The sequence below is a fragment of the Leucoraja erinacea genome, chromosome 17 (assembly GCF_028641065.1).
Source record: "Leucoraja erinacea ecotype New England chromosome 17, Leri_hhj_1, whole genome shotgun sequence".
Lineage (NCBI taxonomy): Eukaryota > Metazoa > Chordata > Chondrichthyes > Rajiformes > Rajidae > Leucoraja > Leucoraja erinaceus.
In genome coordinates this window covers 13602751-13618146 of record NC_073393.1, presented here as the reverse complement: position 1 = coordinate 13618146, position 15396 = coordinate 13602751, and the positions used below count along the sequence as shown (strand labels likewise).

The following is a 15396-nucleotide window of genomic DNA, read 5'->3' as shown; positions in this document are numbered from 1 at the left end:
CAGATAATTCCAGAGATTCACCACTCTCTGTGTGAAAAATGTTTTCCTTATCTCGGTCCTAAAAGATTTCCCCCTTATCCTTAAACTGTGACCCCTTGTTCTGGACTTCCCCAACAATCGGGAACAATCTTCCTGCATCTAGCCTGTCGAACCTCTTAAGAATTTTGTAAGTTTCTATAAGATCCCCCCTCAATCTTCTAAATTCTAGCGAGTTCAAGCTGAGTCTATCCAGTCTTTCTTCATATGAAAGTCCTGACATCCCAGGAATCAGTCTGGTGAACCTTCTCTGTACTCCCTCTACGGCAAGAATGTCTTTCCTCAGATTATGAGACCAAAACTGTACGCAATACCCTAGGTGTGGTCTCACCAAGACCCTGTACAACTGCACAGGGTCCCTGTACAACCCTGTACAACATGCTGACTATTGATCTCTCATTGACACTAGATCGATGTTATCCCACTTTCTCCTCCATTCCTCACACACTACGGGTAATTGACTAGAGGGAATAGGTTTAAATTGAAAGTGGAATGAGTTCAAGGAAACCTGAGAGACAAGTTTTTCACACAGAGAGTGGTACATAAATACAATGAGCTGCCAGAGGAAGTGGTGAAGGTGGGTACAATTACAATGTTTAAAAGACATTTGGACAGGTACACAGATAGGAAAGGTGAAGAGAGATATGGGAACATTGGAGCAGCTCAGGGAGGAGCCTTGGTCAGCATGGCCGAGCTGGGATGCAGGACCTGGTTTTGTGTTGCATAAGTATGATTCTATGACTCCACGCTGCTTGTCCTGCAGAATACCGCTTTCCTTTGTATTTGCTGCTGCGTATAAAATAATAAAAGTACCGGACAAGCTAGATGCAGGAAAAATGTTTCCAATGCTGGGGGAAGTCCAGAACCAGGGGCCACAGTCGCAGAATAAAGGGGAGAATAAAACTGAAATGAGAAAAAACTTTTTCACCCAGTGAGTTGTGAATTTGTGGAATTGTCTGCCACAGAAGGTAGTAGAGGCCAATTTACTGGATACATTTAAAAGAGAGTTAGATAGAGCTCTTGGGGCTAGCAGAATCAAGGGATATGGGGAGCAGGTAGGCATGGGTTACTGATTGTGGATGATCAGCCATGATAACAATGAATGGCGGTGCATGCTCGGTGCGCCAAATGGCCTCCTCCTGCACCTGTTTTCTATGTTGCTATGTTTACCTCCAGCACTCAGGCTGTTTTGTTTTGTGGTTGGAAAGATACAGGTTCCCACAGCTACACTTTTACTTTGGAGCAAGGAAACAGTGTTAAAGGGGAAGTTGTTCAGCGTGAAAACCAGTTCCTCCAGGTTTATTCGTCACGTACACATACGAGATGTGCAGTGAAATGAAAAGTGGAAATGCTCGCGGACTTTGTGCAAAAAGACAAACAAACAAACAACCAAACAAACGACAAACAGAATGGAACAGAATCACATATTCTTTTACATATTAAATATTGTGGGCGGAAGGAAAAAGGGAAAAAAACAGCAATTTAAAAAAAAAGCAGTAGAGTGGTACAGTAAAAGTTAATCTCTGGTGAGATAGGAGTTTACAGTCCTAATGACCTCTGGGAAGAAACTCTTTCTCAACCTCTCCGTTCTCACAGCATGACAACGGAGGCAGGTGAGAATCCGGGCTGTGGAGTGGACCTCAGAATACTGAAGTTCCTTCACCACAATCAGCTGGTAACAGCGCACAAACTGTTGTTCTATGCAAATAATATATTGTCTTATTTGCAAGTTAATATTAGCTGAGCATAAATCCTCATTCCATTCCAACTGCCCATCACTCCTACTCTGCTCGGTCTAGTTTACAGCACACTCATCTCCAGATGAGCTTTGTCGACTTTGTTGAAACTAAACTTTGAACCAGTGGCTTGAGAAGGAAATTAGATTACAGTTTGCAGCTGGCTTGGCCAATTAAAAAAAGGCCGTGATCACTAAGAGGTAAGTTTTTCGATGTTTGTGCTTTTCTTGATGCGCTAAGTAGGAGTTCTCCCATCCCAAGATCCCTGCAGAAAATCTGAGAAACCTGCCATCTCACTCCCTGTTTGCATTATGGTCTGAAGAAGGGTCTCGATCTGAAACGTCACATATTCCTTTTCTCCAGAGATGCTGCTTGACCCACTGAGTTACTCCAGCTTTCAGTGTCTATCTTTTGCATTATGGTTTGTTGCTCTCTGCCAAGTGTTTGGGAGATCTGCTCATATGATTGAAGCTAAGGAGACTTGAAATTACCTGGCCCCAGTTCTGGAGCAATGCTTCAAATGTTTGTTCTGCAATTTTACTCATTTGCCAACAAACACCTTAGATTTAAAACAGGGTCCTCAGAGTTTATCTGTGTGAATAAAAAACTGTCAAGTCTGTTATCGTAAAAACTAAACTGTATTTCAATTCCCATTTCTATCAATTTCGATTTTTGATTTTAATTTTATTTTGTAAGTTACTTTGGGATGACTCTGATAGACAGGTAGAACTTTTATAAATACAGCTGATTTATTTTTTAAAAGTTAATTTTATGAATGAAAATGTTACAACATTAGTCCATTTGATTCAGAGTTGGCTTAATTTATTTCTTCAACTCAATGTAAAAAGGTTGGAAGTCGTAGGAGAGGTGTCAGGGAGGTGTTGGTGAATTTTAAAGGTGGAAGAGTCCGAAGGTGACAATGTTTATTCACTTGGTTTTGTTGCAGTCTACAGTATCTTGCCTTGGACAGCAACAGTTTCTCTTCTCATTCCCTCAGCCGCTGTCTAATTTGCTGAATATTTCCAGTATTTTCTGCTTTTACTTTGGATTTCCTGCAACTGTTTTTTCAGTTTTCATTGTCAGTTGCCACACATGTGTTTATGCGTTGTCGTTACTCACCAAACTTTCCCTGAATTTCACGCCGTCTCCAACCTGGAAGGCCGCTTGTCCAACTCCGGTACAGAATGAACCGGAGATCCTTCCAACCAACTATTGGGAATAACAAAGCCTTTGTTCTAGGTGTCCAAACCAAGCTCTGTTCCTCACCTCTCGTTCTCCCTCCCTCTCTCTGGTAACTCTCTGACACTGACACTGAATTATCACACTTTCATGTCATTTTAGATTCCCAAATAAATACAGAACCATGTATCCTTGCCATCTTTAGGATCACTTATTTCCATCTTTGTCACCTCAAACCTGTATCAGTTCAGCTGTGGCTAAATTCCTCATTCGTATCACAATTTCACTATCCCAGTGCAACCCCAGCTACCCCCTTATTTTCTTTATTTTTATTTTTTTAATATACTCTTTTAGTGGCATTCCACAGCAAACACATTTCCATAAAACGGGTTTCAGGTATAATGCTATATGTATAAATCATCCACTTATGTTCGTCTTGAATTGCCTCTTTTTGAGATTTGTATAAAACAAATATAGAAACAAGAACACAGTAAAAACTACGAAGCTTAGGGAATGATCCTTTCTTTACCATATTATCAAAAATTTGTAAAAATAAAGTCTGGCCTATGAGGCGTTACATAGTTAACCCAATTTTCCCAGCGTGACACAAATAAATCCAGTTTAAAGTTAACATATGCTGTTATTTTCTCCATTTTATAAATGTCCATTGTAATGTCCATCCATGCATTTAGAGTTGGGCTCTCCTGTGATAACCATTTCTTTGTGAGAGTTTTTTTTACCAGCTACCATCGATATATTCAGTAAGTATTTGTCTTTTTTTCTGCCGTTCCCACCGTAATGGGATTTCTGAGAAGGCATAATAAAATACCGTATCAGGCTTTTCCAACTAAACTCCCTCCAGTTTTGTGAGCTGGTACACTTCCATTGATACCTCCATATTGCTGTCCATTCTTCCTTGGATATGATTATCCCTCCTTCCTTCTCCCATTTCATTTTAATATATAAGGTTGAGTGTGATTTAAGATTCAGTAACCCTTTATACATGCATGAAATAATTTTACTATCAGTATTTGAGATACACTTTCCTAAATAATCCCATCAAACTCCGTTTTATTTTTAACATTTTTATTAACATAGTTCCGCATCTGTAAGTATCGATAGAAGTCTTGTTTTTCTAACAGGAATTTTTATTTAAGCATTTCAAAACTTAACAGTGTTCCTTCTTTCATTATGTTACCAAGAGCAGTTATTGCCTCTTTGTAACTGTCCACTCTTTAAACCTACTATCAAATTTATTAGGAGTAAAATCTGTATCATATGCGCACCATGTAAGAATTGTAATGTCTTCCTCTATATTATACTGTGTTATAACTGTTTTCCATATTTAAGAGTCAATTTTACCCAAGGATTTTCAGTAGCATTTATATAGTCTTGTAGGTTGTTGTTAGCTTGTACAGGAATGGTTCTGTGTTCTCTCCTCAATATATTTCCATTGAGCATCATATGATGGGTTGCACCAGCATATCATAGATCTTAACTGTGCTGCCTGATAATAGTCTTTGAAAGAGGGTAGACCCCACCCGCCCTTTTCTTTTGTTAACTCTAAGGTTTTGAGCCAGGTGTTTTACTTTGCCGTATATATCTTGACAATATTTTGTCCCATTCATTAAATTGTTTTTGATTAATCTCTATTGATAGGGTCTGAAATAAATATAACAGTCTTGGCAATATGTTCATTTTAATAGATTCAATTCTCGAGCTGAGACTTAAGAAAGGAATTAGGTTCCATCTAGCTATATCCTCCTTAATCTTTTGGTGTATAGGTGAATAGTTGCATTCTGATAATTCTGTAAAATCCCTTGGTATAATGATGCCCAAATATTTGAGATGTTCTGCTTGCCATGACAGAGGGTACCTACCTCTGACTTCTGCTAATGGGCTGTAGTTGTATGTAAGCAGTTTTGTTTTACCTATGTTAATCTTGTACCAGATAGTTGACCGTATTGTTCGAGTGATTGCATCAATTTAGGTAGAGAGTTTGTTGGTTGCCCCAAATGAATCAAAATGTCATCCGCATAACAGGCCAATTTATGTTCAGTCCCTTGAAGAGCAATAACTTTTATTTCTTCATTTTGTCTTACATATTGAGATAGTGGTTCCAAATATAATGCAAAGAGTAATGGTGACCACACACATCCCTGTCTTGAACCACTTTCTAGAGAAAAACCTTTTGATAAATATCCATTAACTTTAATTCTAGCAGTGGGCTTTTTATATAGTGCCTGTATGGTTTTAATAATAGTGTCATGCAGACCAAATCTATGTAGAACTTGATAGAGAAAGTTCCAGTTCACAGAGTCAAATGCCTTTACAGTGTCCACGCTTATCAAAATTGCTTCAATTTTATTTTTAATTCAGCCTCTGTTGGCCGTTCTAACAAGAGGAATTGAATATAGGACCAAAGAGGTCATTCTGCAGTTGTATAGAGCCCTAGTGAGACCACACCTGGAGTATTGTGTACAGTTTTGAGGAAATAATTTGAGGAAGGACTTTCTTGCTATTAAGGGAGTGCAGCGTAGGTTTACAAGGTTAATTCCCCGGATGACAGGACTGTCATATGCCGAGAGAATGGAGCAGCTGGGCTTGTACACTCTGGAATTTAGAAGGATGAGAGGATGTCTCATTGAAACATATAAGATTGTTAAGGGTTTGGACCCGCTAGAGGCAGGAAACATGTTCCTGATGTTGGGGGAGTCCAGAACAAAGGGCCACAGTTTAAGAATAAGGAGTAAGTCATTTAGAACGGAGATGAGGAAACACTTTTTCTCACAGGGAGTGGTGAGTCTGTGGCATTCTCTGCCTCAGAGGGCGGTGGAGGCCGTTTCTCTGGATCATTGTTTTTTTTATAGTGCAGAAACTCTGGTGTTTTCAAGAGAGAACTAGATAGGGCTCTTAAAAATACCAGAGCCAGGGGATATGGGCAGAAGGCAGGAACGGGTTACTGATTGGGGATGATCAGCCAAGATCACATTGAATGACGGTGCTGGCTCGAAGGGCCGAATGGCCTACCCCTGCACCTATTGTCTATTGTTATGTTTCCAAATATTGTCTTGTTTTGTTCTTCGTTTAAGGTGGGCAAACATAAGGAATTCAAAAAAGATGCCTACCTGAGTTTGGCTACCTCCTGGAACTTCAGAATACAAAGTTCTGTAGAATACTTATAACCATATAACCATATAACAATTACAGCACGGAAACAGGCCATCTCGGCCCTACAAGTCCGTGCCGAACAACTTTTTTTTCCCCTTAGTCCCACCTGCCCGCACTCATACCATAACCCTCCATTCACTTCTCATCCATATGCCTATCCAATTTATTTTTAAATGATACCAATGAACCTGCCTCCACCACTTCCACTGGAAGCTCATTCCACACCGCTACCACTCTCTGAGTAAAGAAGTTCCCCCTCATATTACCCCTAAACTTCTGTCCCTTAATTCTGAAGTTATGTCCTCTTGTTTGAATCTTCCCTATTCTCAAAGGGAAAAGTTTGTCCACATCAACTCTGTCTATCCCTCTCATCATTTTAAAGACCTCTATCAAGTCCCCCCTTTACCTTCTGCGCTCCAGAGAATAAAGACCTAACTTATTCAACCTATCTCTGTAACTTAGTTGTTGAAACCCAGGCAACATTCTAGTAAATCTCCTCTGTACTCTCTCAATTTTGTTGACATCCTTCCTATAATTGGGCGACCAAGATTGTACACCATACTCCAGATTTGGTCTCACCAATGCCTTGTACAATTTTAACATTACATCCCAGCTTCTATACTCAATGCTCTGATTTATAAAGGCTAGCATACCAAAAGCTTTCTTTACCACCCTATCTATATGAGATTCCACCTTCAAGGAACTATGCACGGTTATACCCAGATCCCTCTGTTCAACTGTATTCTTCAATTCCCTACTATTTACCATGTACGTCCTATTTTGATTTGTCCTGCCAAGGTGTAGCACCGCACATTTATCAGCATTAAACTCCATCTGCCATCTTTCAGCCCATTTTTCCAAATGGCCTAAATCACTCTGTAGACTTTGGAAATCCTCTTCATTATCCACAACACCCCCTATCTTGGTATCAACTGCATACTTACTAATCCAATTTACCACACCTTCATCCAGATCATTGATGTACATGACAAACAACAAAGGACCCAACACAGATCCCTGAGGCACCCCACTAGTCACCTGCCTCCAACCCGATAAACAGCCATCCACCATTACCCTCTGGTTTCTCCCATTCAGCCACTGTTGAATCCATCTTGCTATTCCTGCATTTATACCCAACAATTGAACCTTCTTAACCAACCTTCCATGAGGAACTTTGTCAAAGGCCTTACTAAAGTCCATATAGACAACATCCACTGCTTTACCCTCGTCAATTTCCCTAGTAACCTCTTCAAAAAATTCCAGGCACAAATCCATGTTGACTGTTCCTAATCAGACCCTGTTTATCTAGATGCTTATATATATTATCTCTAAGTATCTTTTCCATTAATTTGCCCACCACTGACGTCAAACTAACAGGTCTATAATTGCTAGGTTTACTCTTAGAGCTTCTAAGGCTTCCTGAATTTCACTTAACATACTTTTCAATATTTTTGTTCTTGAGTCTCTGATTCTGTGAACTGTATTTTCAGCCATCTTTTTTTTCAGTTTCCACGCCAATACTTTCATAGATTTAGAACCACTTTCATAGTGCCTCTGTTTAAGGAACATTAACTGTTTCTTGATTTCTTGTGCTGCCAAATTGTTGATTTCATTCCTAATTTCCTCCATTGCATTCCGCACCAGCGTCATTTTGTGTTTCCTTTCTAGTTCCTTCAGCTTATTTTGCAAATCCTCAAATGTTTTATTCTTTATTTTTTTCTTACATGAAGATATTTCTATAATTTTTCCTCTTAGAACAACCTTCAAAGCATCCCACAAAATAGGGGGGAGAGACCTCTCCGTTATCATTGAGTTCTAAATAGAGACTTATCTCCTTTTTAATTTGTTCCTTAAAGTTCAGATCATTGCGTAGGCTCGAGTTCAGTTTCCATGTAGCATTTTTTGGGCGTAGGTCTAAATCAACAGATGGGTAAATAGGTGCATGGTCAATGAAATCTATTGTTCCAATTCCACAGGTGTGTATTTTATCTTTATCCTTTCCAAATGTTATATAATAGTCTATTCTTGTGTATAGAGCGTGTGGGGCCGAGTAATGGGTGTAATCCCTTCTATTAGGGAAAAGATCCCGCCATATATCAATTAAACCAACCTCTTTAAAAAGAGTTTTGATTTTCTTATGTAAAGACTTTGTTTCATGAGATTTTCTACTGGACGAGTCTAGCTCTGGTTGTAAATGTATATTTAGGTCTCCCCCACAAATAAGAAGGCCTTCCGTTTCCATTATCATGATATTAATGATGCTGGGTTCATCACTTTTATCATCTTAGCTAGCACCTGATCCATGTTTAGCACACAGTCATCCACCCTTTCGAGCCATGTCTCGGCTATTTTTTGATTAACCTTGGTGAGTTTGCATTTAATATCGATTAGCTGTTCTTTTGTGTCTTTGCGAAAGTCCCGTATCTCCTCCAAAACAGTGGCTAAAAATGAGCTCTACGTCTTTCTGGTGCGGGTTGTTGCTAGCTCCACCCTCTTGTACCTTTGTTGGTGAGCTGTCTATGTTTTCTTCATTTTCAGGTTGTTCAACGGCTCTTTTCTTGCTTGCATCTCGTCTTCCCATTCTTGCCCCTTTCATCAGGTCAGTTATTCTCAATAAATGTGATATTTGACAAACTAACAGGGCTAAATAAGTATTTTTCGGAGGTGCTGTTATCTTATGCTGCCATTCAGGATGGTGACGTCACCGGAATCCTTATTTTTTATTCTAAATACATTTGTTGTCATTTTCTGTCACTAGACTGGTCCGAGATTTCACGCAAATGTCTTCATCCATGATCCCCATCTCTCTGACCCACACAATCTCCCAGAGCAGCATTATCAACATTTAACCATCCTCAGCCTTGTTTTCAGACCACCCCTCGATGGTCTCATCCCTCTCCATCTCTCTAATTGCCCCAGACCCTACCAGTTGTTGCAGTCTCTCAAAGGCTGACTTGCTGAGCAACTTCAAAATGTAATCATTGCACCCCCAGTAGCCAACGTTTCTCCTATTCAACTACTAATGTCCAGAATTCCTTCCCTGAACCTTTCTCCTTTCTGTTTCTCTCGTTCTTCCTTTTGGAGCCCTCCTTAAAATCTATCTTATTGTCCTAAAGTTTGCTCATCTGTCCCAATAACACATGACTTGGCATTAGTTTCTGTTTGCTATTTCTCTGGTGAAACACCTTGCGGTGATAAAGATTCTATTAAGGTAGATATCAACAGGAGCAATCATGACTCGACTTGTGACCTTCAGAGCTTGCTTTTTCTGTGATTGGGAATAGATTCGGCGGCCACGTTTACGATGCTAGGAGTGTCGAAACGTAATGGGCCAAATAAGTCATAGATTACATGTGTGTAACAAAGTGTGAATGAAACACGGTGGAAGAGAAACCCAGTGCTGATTTCCTGTGCAAAATGCACAAGAGAAAGCATTTGTCTACCTTCGATTTTTCCAGCATATGCAGCTCTTTCTTAAACAGAGAATACCAGTGATCACCAGTCGTGATATAGTCATAATGCAATCCAAAGTCTGCATCATTCAGCTGATTTTCCAATCTTATGACCTAATGACATTACTGTTATTGGTGACTTGAACAGCCCACTTATAATCCAAGGGGTGTATTCCCGACCTTCCAAACTACCTCTTTGTGGCCCCTTTTCTTTTATTTAGGTTTTCTCTGTTGCTTTGACACTATATTTTGCATTATATTTCCATTCCCCTTTTATCTGTTGTATGTGATTATGGTTTGATTGTAATCATGCATGGATGATTTGCCTGCCGAGCACAAAAACAAAGTGTATCACTGAGATGTATGATACGAATCAAGTAACACCAATACCCATTTCCCTATCACCCATTTCCTTTCATTTGCCCAGCAACTGCTCCAGCCCCATACACCAGGCCACCAGCTCCCAAAACCATCTCCAATCTCATCGCCACCAACAATGTTCCCTCCACTGCCTCCAAACCTGTATTCCCAACCCTTGCGTTGCCTGTTTCCATCTCTTTCCCAGAAGGATTGTAGCCCTGGCAGACTCATCATGTCTGCCTGCTTTTGCCGCGCCATGTTCTTCTCCATATATCTTGATTCCATCTTGTCTCCCCTTCTCCAGTCCCTTCTGACTTGCATCCAACAAAACTCACACAATCTGCAACACTTTAACTTCCTAGGCCCCATATATCTCATCTTTACCATGGACGTTCACACCTCAATTCGGCTTCACGAACACCATGGCGCCCTTTGGTTCTTTCTTGGACAGAGACTCAATCATTTCTCCACAATTAACATTCTCCATTGCCTGGCAGTATGTGTCCTCATCCTTAACAACCTCTTTTGACTCCTCTCGCTTTCTTCAATGGTGTAGTCATGGGCACGTACATGGAACCCAGCCACGCCTGCCTTATTCTTGGTTACGTTGAATACTCCTTGTTCCAAACATATCCCGGTGCCATTCCCCAAATCATTCTCTGCTGCATCACCGATTGCATCAGATCTGGCAACTCACCAATCAAGAACTTGCTGATTTCAGCAACTTTACTACTAATTTCCACCCTGTTCTCAAATTAACTGGCAATATTGTTGACCCCACTCTCCTTTCTCGATCTCTGTGCCTCCATCACAGTGGACATGTTATGTACAGACATCTACAACAAACTTACTGACTCACATTTACTTTGAGAACACCTCCTCTCACCCTGTCGCTGGCAAGATCGCCATCCCTTATGCTCAATTTCTTCATCATTGTTGCATCTGCTCCCATGATGAGACTTTACTCTCTAAGACAAATGAGAAACTTCAGGAAACGTGGTCTCCGCCCTGCTGTTGCGAATGGATCCCTCACTCTGTGTCGTGCACTTCTGCCCTCACTTCCCCTCCCCTCAGACGGAACAAGGATAGAGTTCCCCTGGTCCTCACCCTTCACATCAACAGCCTCTGCACTGAGCACATTATTTTCTGAAATTTTCGTCTTTCTGCTCGCCGCTGCATTTTCAACATGTTGAAAATTTTCGGTGACCTGCAACGACCTATGACGGATGCCGGCAGTTGCCGAAAAAGTCATGTAAGTGGGACAGGCCCATAAGACTCCACAATCAGCAGTCCCTTGTGTCCCCAACTCAGTGGAACCTTGTTCCATGCTCTCTTGAATCTCACTGGAGAATTGTTTTCCACAGTCCCTTCAAACTCACTGGGTATTTTCCCAATCTCCCTTTAAACCCCTCTGGTTCACTCGAAGATTTATTAAACTGCTAAATAACATGAACAAATGTGAATTTAAAAAATGTCAGAGTGTCAATAAGAGTAGTATCCAATCATTTTAGTTGTTTTAGTTTTGAGATACAGTGTGGCCCACTGAGTCCTCATCCACACACTAGTTCTACCCTCTCCACCAGGGGCAATTTACAGAGGCCAATTAAACTACAAACTTGCACATCTTTGGAATGTAGGAGGAAACCGAGTACCTGGAAGAAGCCCACACAGTCACAGGGAGAACGTGCATACTCCGCAAAGACAGCACCCATGGTCAAGATCGAAACTGGGTCTCTGGAGCTGTAAGGTAGCAGCTGTGCCACTGTGTTACCCTAACTAATCTGGAAAACAGGGAATTCCAGGGGGGGTCGGATTATGGGAGTTTCATTGTCCCATTACAATGGATCGATGATGCAGGCATTGGTCAATGCAAGGACAAGTGGTTCTTTCCAACACCATAATAAATGTTTGTTGGGAGAGTTCAAGATTTTTCACACAGAGGCAAGAAAATGGATTTGAGGTGCCTGTAATAAAGATTTAATTAACGATACAAGTTCAAGAGGAAAACGAAATTGTCAAATTGATGCCACATAGATACAGTTTGTGTGACAATGCTGCACGCATATCCAGCAAAATTTGCATATTGCTTGGAAACTTAATTCCTAAATTAGAGTCTGCACATGCTCCCTGTGATCATGTGGATTTCCTCCAGGTGCTCCAGTTTCCTCCACAGCCCAAAGATATGAAAATTGGCAGCTTTAGGGTGGCAGAATAGCACAATTGATAGAGCTGCATCACACAGCTCCAGAGATCCGGGTTCGATCTTCACCTCGGCTGCTGCCTGTGTGGTGTTTGCAATCTCCCTGTGACCACATTGGGTGCTCCCGGATTCATATGGCTTTGTTGGTTAACTGGCCTCTGCAAATTACCGCGAGTGCATAAGGAGGATAACGTAGAACGACTGTGAACGGGTGATCGATGGTCGGTGTGGTCTCGGTGGGCTGAAGGGTCTGTTTCCCTGCTGTACCTTCCAATCAAGTGGCCAGTGTGAATTGCAGCTAGCATGTAGGTTAGTGGCGAAATCTGGAGAAAGTTGACGAGAAAGTGGGGGAAATAAGGTCCAGGGAGAGTGGGATTGCATGGTCTCAAAGGGCCAAATGGCTTCTGTGTTTGCCTCTGGAAATATGAAGCTTACAATGTTTAGTTAATATCCTGAACCAAATCTCAGTCCTGCTTAATTGCACAGTAGAATCTGATCATTTTTGTTCACAGTGTAACTGAATGAAACAAGTACCTGTGGACAAAAGTAAATGAAACAATACTTTGTGTGTTGCCTGTTCACCCTGTGGTTTCCTGCTCTCAGCACTATGGAAAGTTGGCTTTCTTCTGCTTATAGTTTGAAGGTTTTCTCACCCAATCAGCTTGTCACGTTCACATTAAACATGATCAGCAGGTCCAACAAAAAACAGAACTCATTTCTGTTTCTACATCATTTGATCCTGATGAAAAGAGAACTAGACTCATGGATAAGCATGCATAACTGATCCACAGTAAGTAGCAGGACAGTATTATTTTTCTTCATTTGCTAAGAAGTTTAATGTTTGCCCTCAGAATAAGTCCATGAGGGCATTACGTCAATACCTCAAACGTAAAAATCTAATTGTAATCATTTGTTTTTATGAGAGTACAATATGAATTCGGTGGCACTGTGGCTCAGCGGTGGGATTGCAGTCTCCCTAGAGACCCGTGTTTGATCCTGACCACGGGTGCTGTCTGTATGGAGTTTGTATGTTAACCCCGTGACCTGTGTGGGTTTTCCCCAGGAACTCCGGTTTCCTCGCGCACTCCAAAGACGCACAGGTTTGTAGGTTAATTGGCTTTGGTAAAAATGGTAAATTGTCCCTAGTGTGTGTAGAATAGTGTTAGTGTGTGGGGGTTGCTAGTCGGTGCAGACTCAGTGGGCCTGAAGGGCCTGTTTCTGTGCTGTATCTCAAAACTCAAAAAAACTAAGAGTAAACTATTGGACTTAGTGTTGTCTCTTCTTGACTTCATCCATGTCTTTGGTGTTCCGTGTGTAACTTTGGGATTGCAACTCGGGTTGCTCGCACTTGAGTTGTGAATATCCAGTTAACATGACAGTAGCTGCACTCCAAGCAATGAGTATGGATGCTCAGGGTTCAAGCACTTCAGGGTACTTAATAGAATCATAGCTTTCTCTCTCTATGCGTGCAACTCAGCCACTTTACACAGAGAAGGATTCATAGCTAATGAATTAATTATATTTTGTTACATATAACCATATAACCATATAACAATTACAGCACGGAAACAGGCCATCTCGACCCTTCTAGTCTGTGCCGAACACGTATTCTCCCCTAGTCCCATATACCTGCGCTCAGACCATAACCCTCCATTCCTTTCCCGTCCATATAACTATCCAATTTATTTTTAAATGATAAAAACGAACCTGCCTCCACCACCTTCACTGGAAGCTCATTCCACACAGCCACCACTCTCTGAGTAAAGAAGTTCCCCCTCATGTTACCCTTAAACTTCTGTCCCTTAATTCTCAAGTCATGTCCCCTTGTTTGAATCTTCCCTACTCTCAGTGGGAAAAGCTTATCCACGTCAACTCTGTCTATCCTTCTCATCATTTTAAAGACCTCTATTAAGTCCCCCCTTAACCTTATGCGCTCCAAAGAATAAAGCCCTAACTTGTTCAACCTTTCTCTGTAGCTTAGTTGCTGAAACCCAGGCAATATTCTAGTAAATCACCTCTGTACTCTCTCTATTTTGTTGACATCTTTCCTATAATTAGGCGACCAAAATTGTACACCATACTCCAGAATTGGCCTCACCAATGCCTTGTACAATTTTAACATTACATCCCAACTTCTATACTCAATGCTCTGATTTATAAAGGCTAGCACACCAAAAGCTTTCTTTACCACCCTATCTACATGAGATTCCACTTTCAGGGAACTGTGCACAGTTATTCCCAGATCCCTCTGTTCACCTGCATTCTTCAATTCCCTACCATTTACCATGTACGTCCTATTTTGATTTGTCCTGCCAAGATGTAGCACCTCACACTTATCAGCATTAAACTCCATCTGCCATCTTTCAGCCCACTCTTCCAACTGGCATAAATCTCTCTGTAGACTTTGAAAATCTACTTTATTTTCCATAACCCCACCTATCTTAGTATCATCTGCATACTTACTAATCCAATTTACCACACCATCATCCAGATCATTGATGTACATGACAAACAACAATGGACCCAACACAGATCCCTGTGGCACCCCACTAGTCACTGGCCTCCAACCTGACAAACAACCATCCACCATTACTCTCTGGCATCTCCCATTCAGCCACTGTTGAATCCATCTTGCTACTCCACCATTAATACCCTTGAACCTTCTTAACCAACCTTCCGTGAGGAACCTTTTTAAAGGCCTTACTGAAGTCCATATATACAACATCCACTGCTTTACCCTCATCAATTTCCCGAGTAACCTCTTCAAAAAATGTCAAGAAGATTAGTCAAACATGACCTTCCAGGCACAAATCCATGTTGACTGTTCCTAATCAGACCCTGTTTATCCAGATGCTTATATATATTATCCCCAGGTATAATGAAATGCTTTGCATAAGATACGCAAAGTAGGCAAATAGTTGGTAAAGATTTAAAGGTCACAATTGTTAATTCCTGTCTGGCATAAAAATAAAACAGGGAAGGCGGCTCAACCATGGCCAACGAGGGAAATTAGGGATAGTGTGAAATCCAACAAAGAGGCACATAAATTGGCCAGAGGAAATAGCAAAGCAGAGGACTGGGCAAAATTTAGAATTCAACAGAGGATGACGATGGGGTTAATTGAAAACTGACAGTTAAAGCTTCTTTAGATATGTGGAGGAAAAGATTAGCGAAGACAGATCGAAATAGGTGAATTTATAACGTGAAACAAGGAACTGCCTGACCAGTCAACAAGTATTTTGGGTCTGTCTTCACTCACCCA

The 15396-nt window shown here is 41.0% G+C and overlaps 1 protein-coding gene across 1 annotated transcript in view; it reads left to right on the top strand.

The window, feature by feature from the left end:
• Window positions 1-2540: 2540 nt before the first annotated feature.
• Window positions 2541-15396, top strand: part of LOC129705151 (adhesion G-protein coupled receptor G5-like) — a 68594-nt gene continuing 55738 nt past the window's right edge. The window contains exon 1 of the mRNA XM_055648587.1: window positions 2541-12924. The gene's annotated coding sequence lies outside the window, so the exon portion shown is untranslated. The remainder of the gene's footprint in view (window positions 12925-15396) is intronic.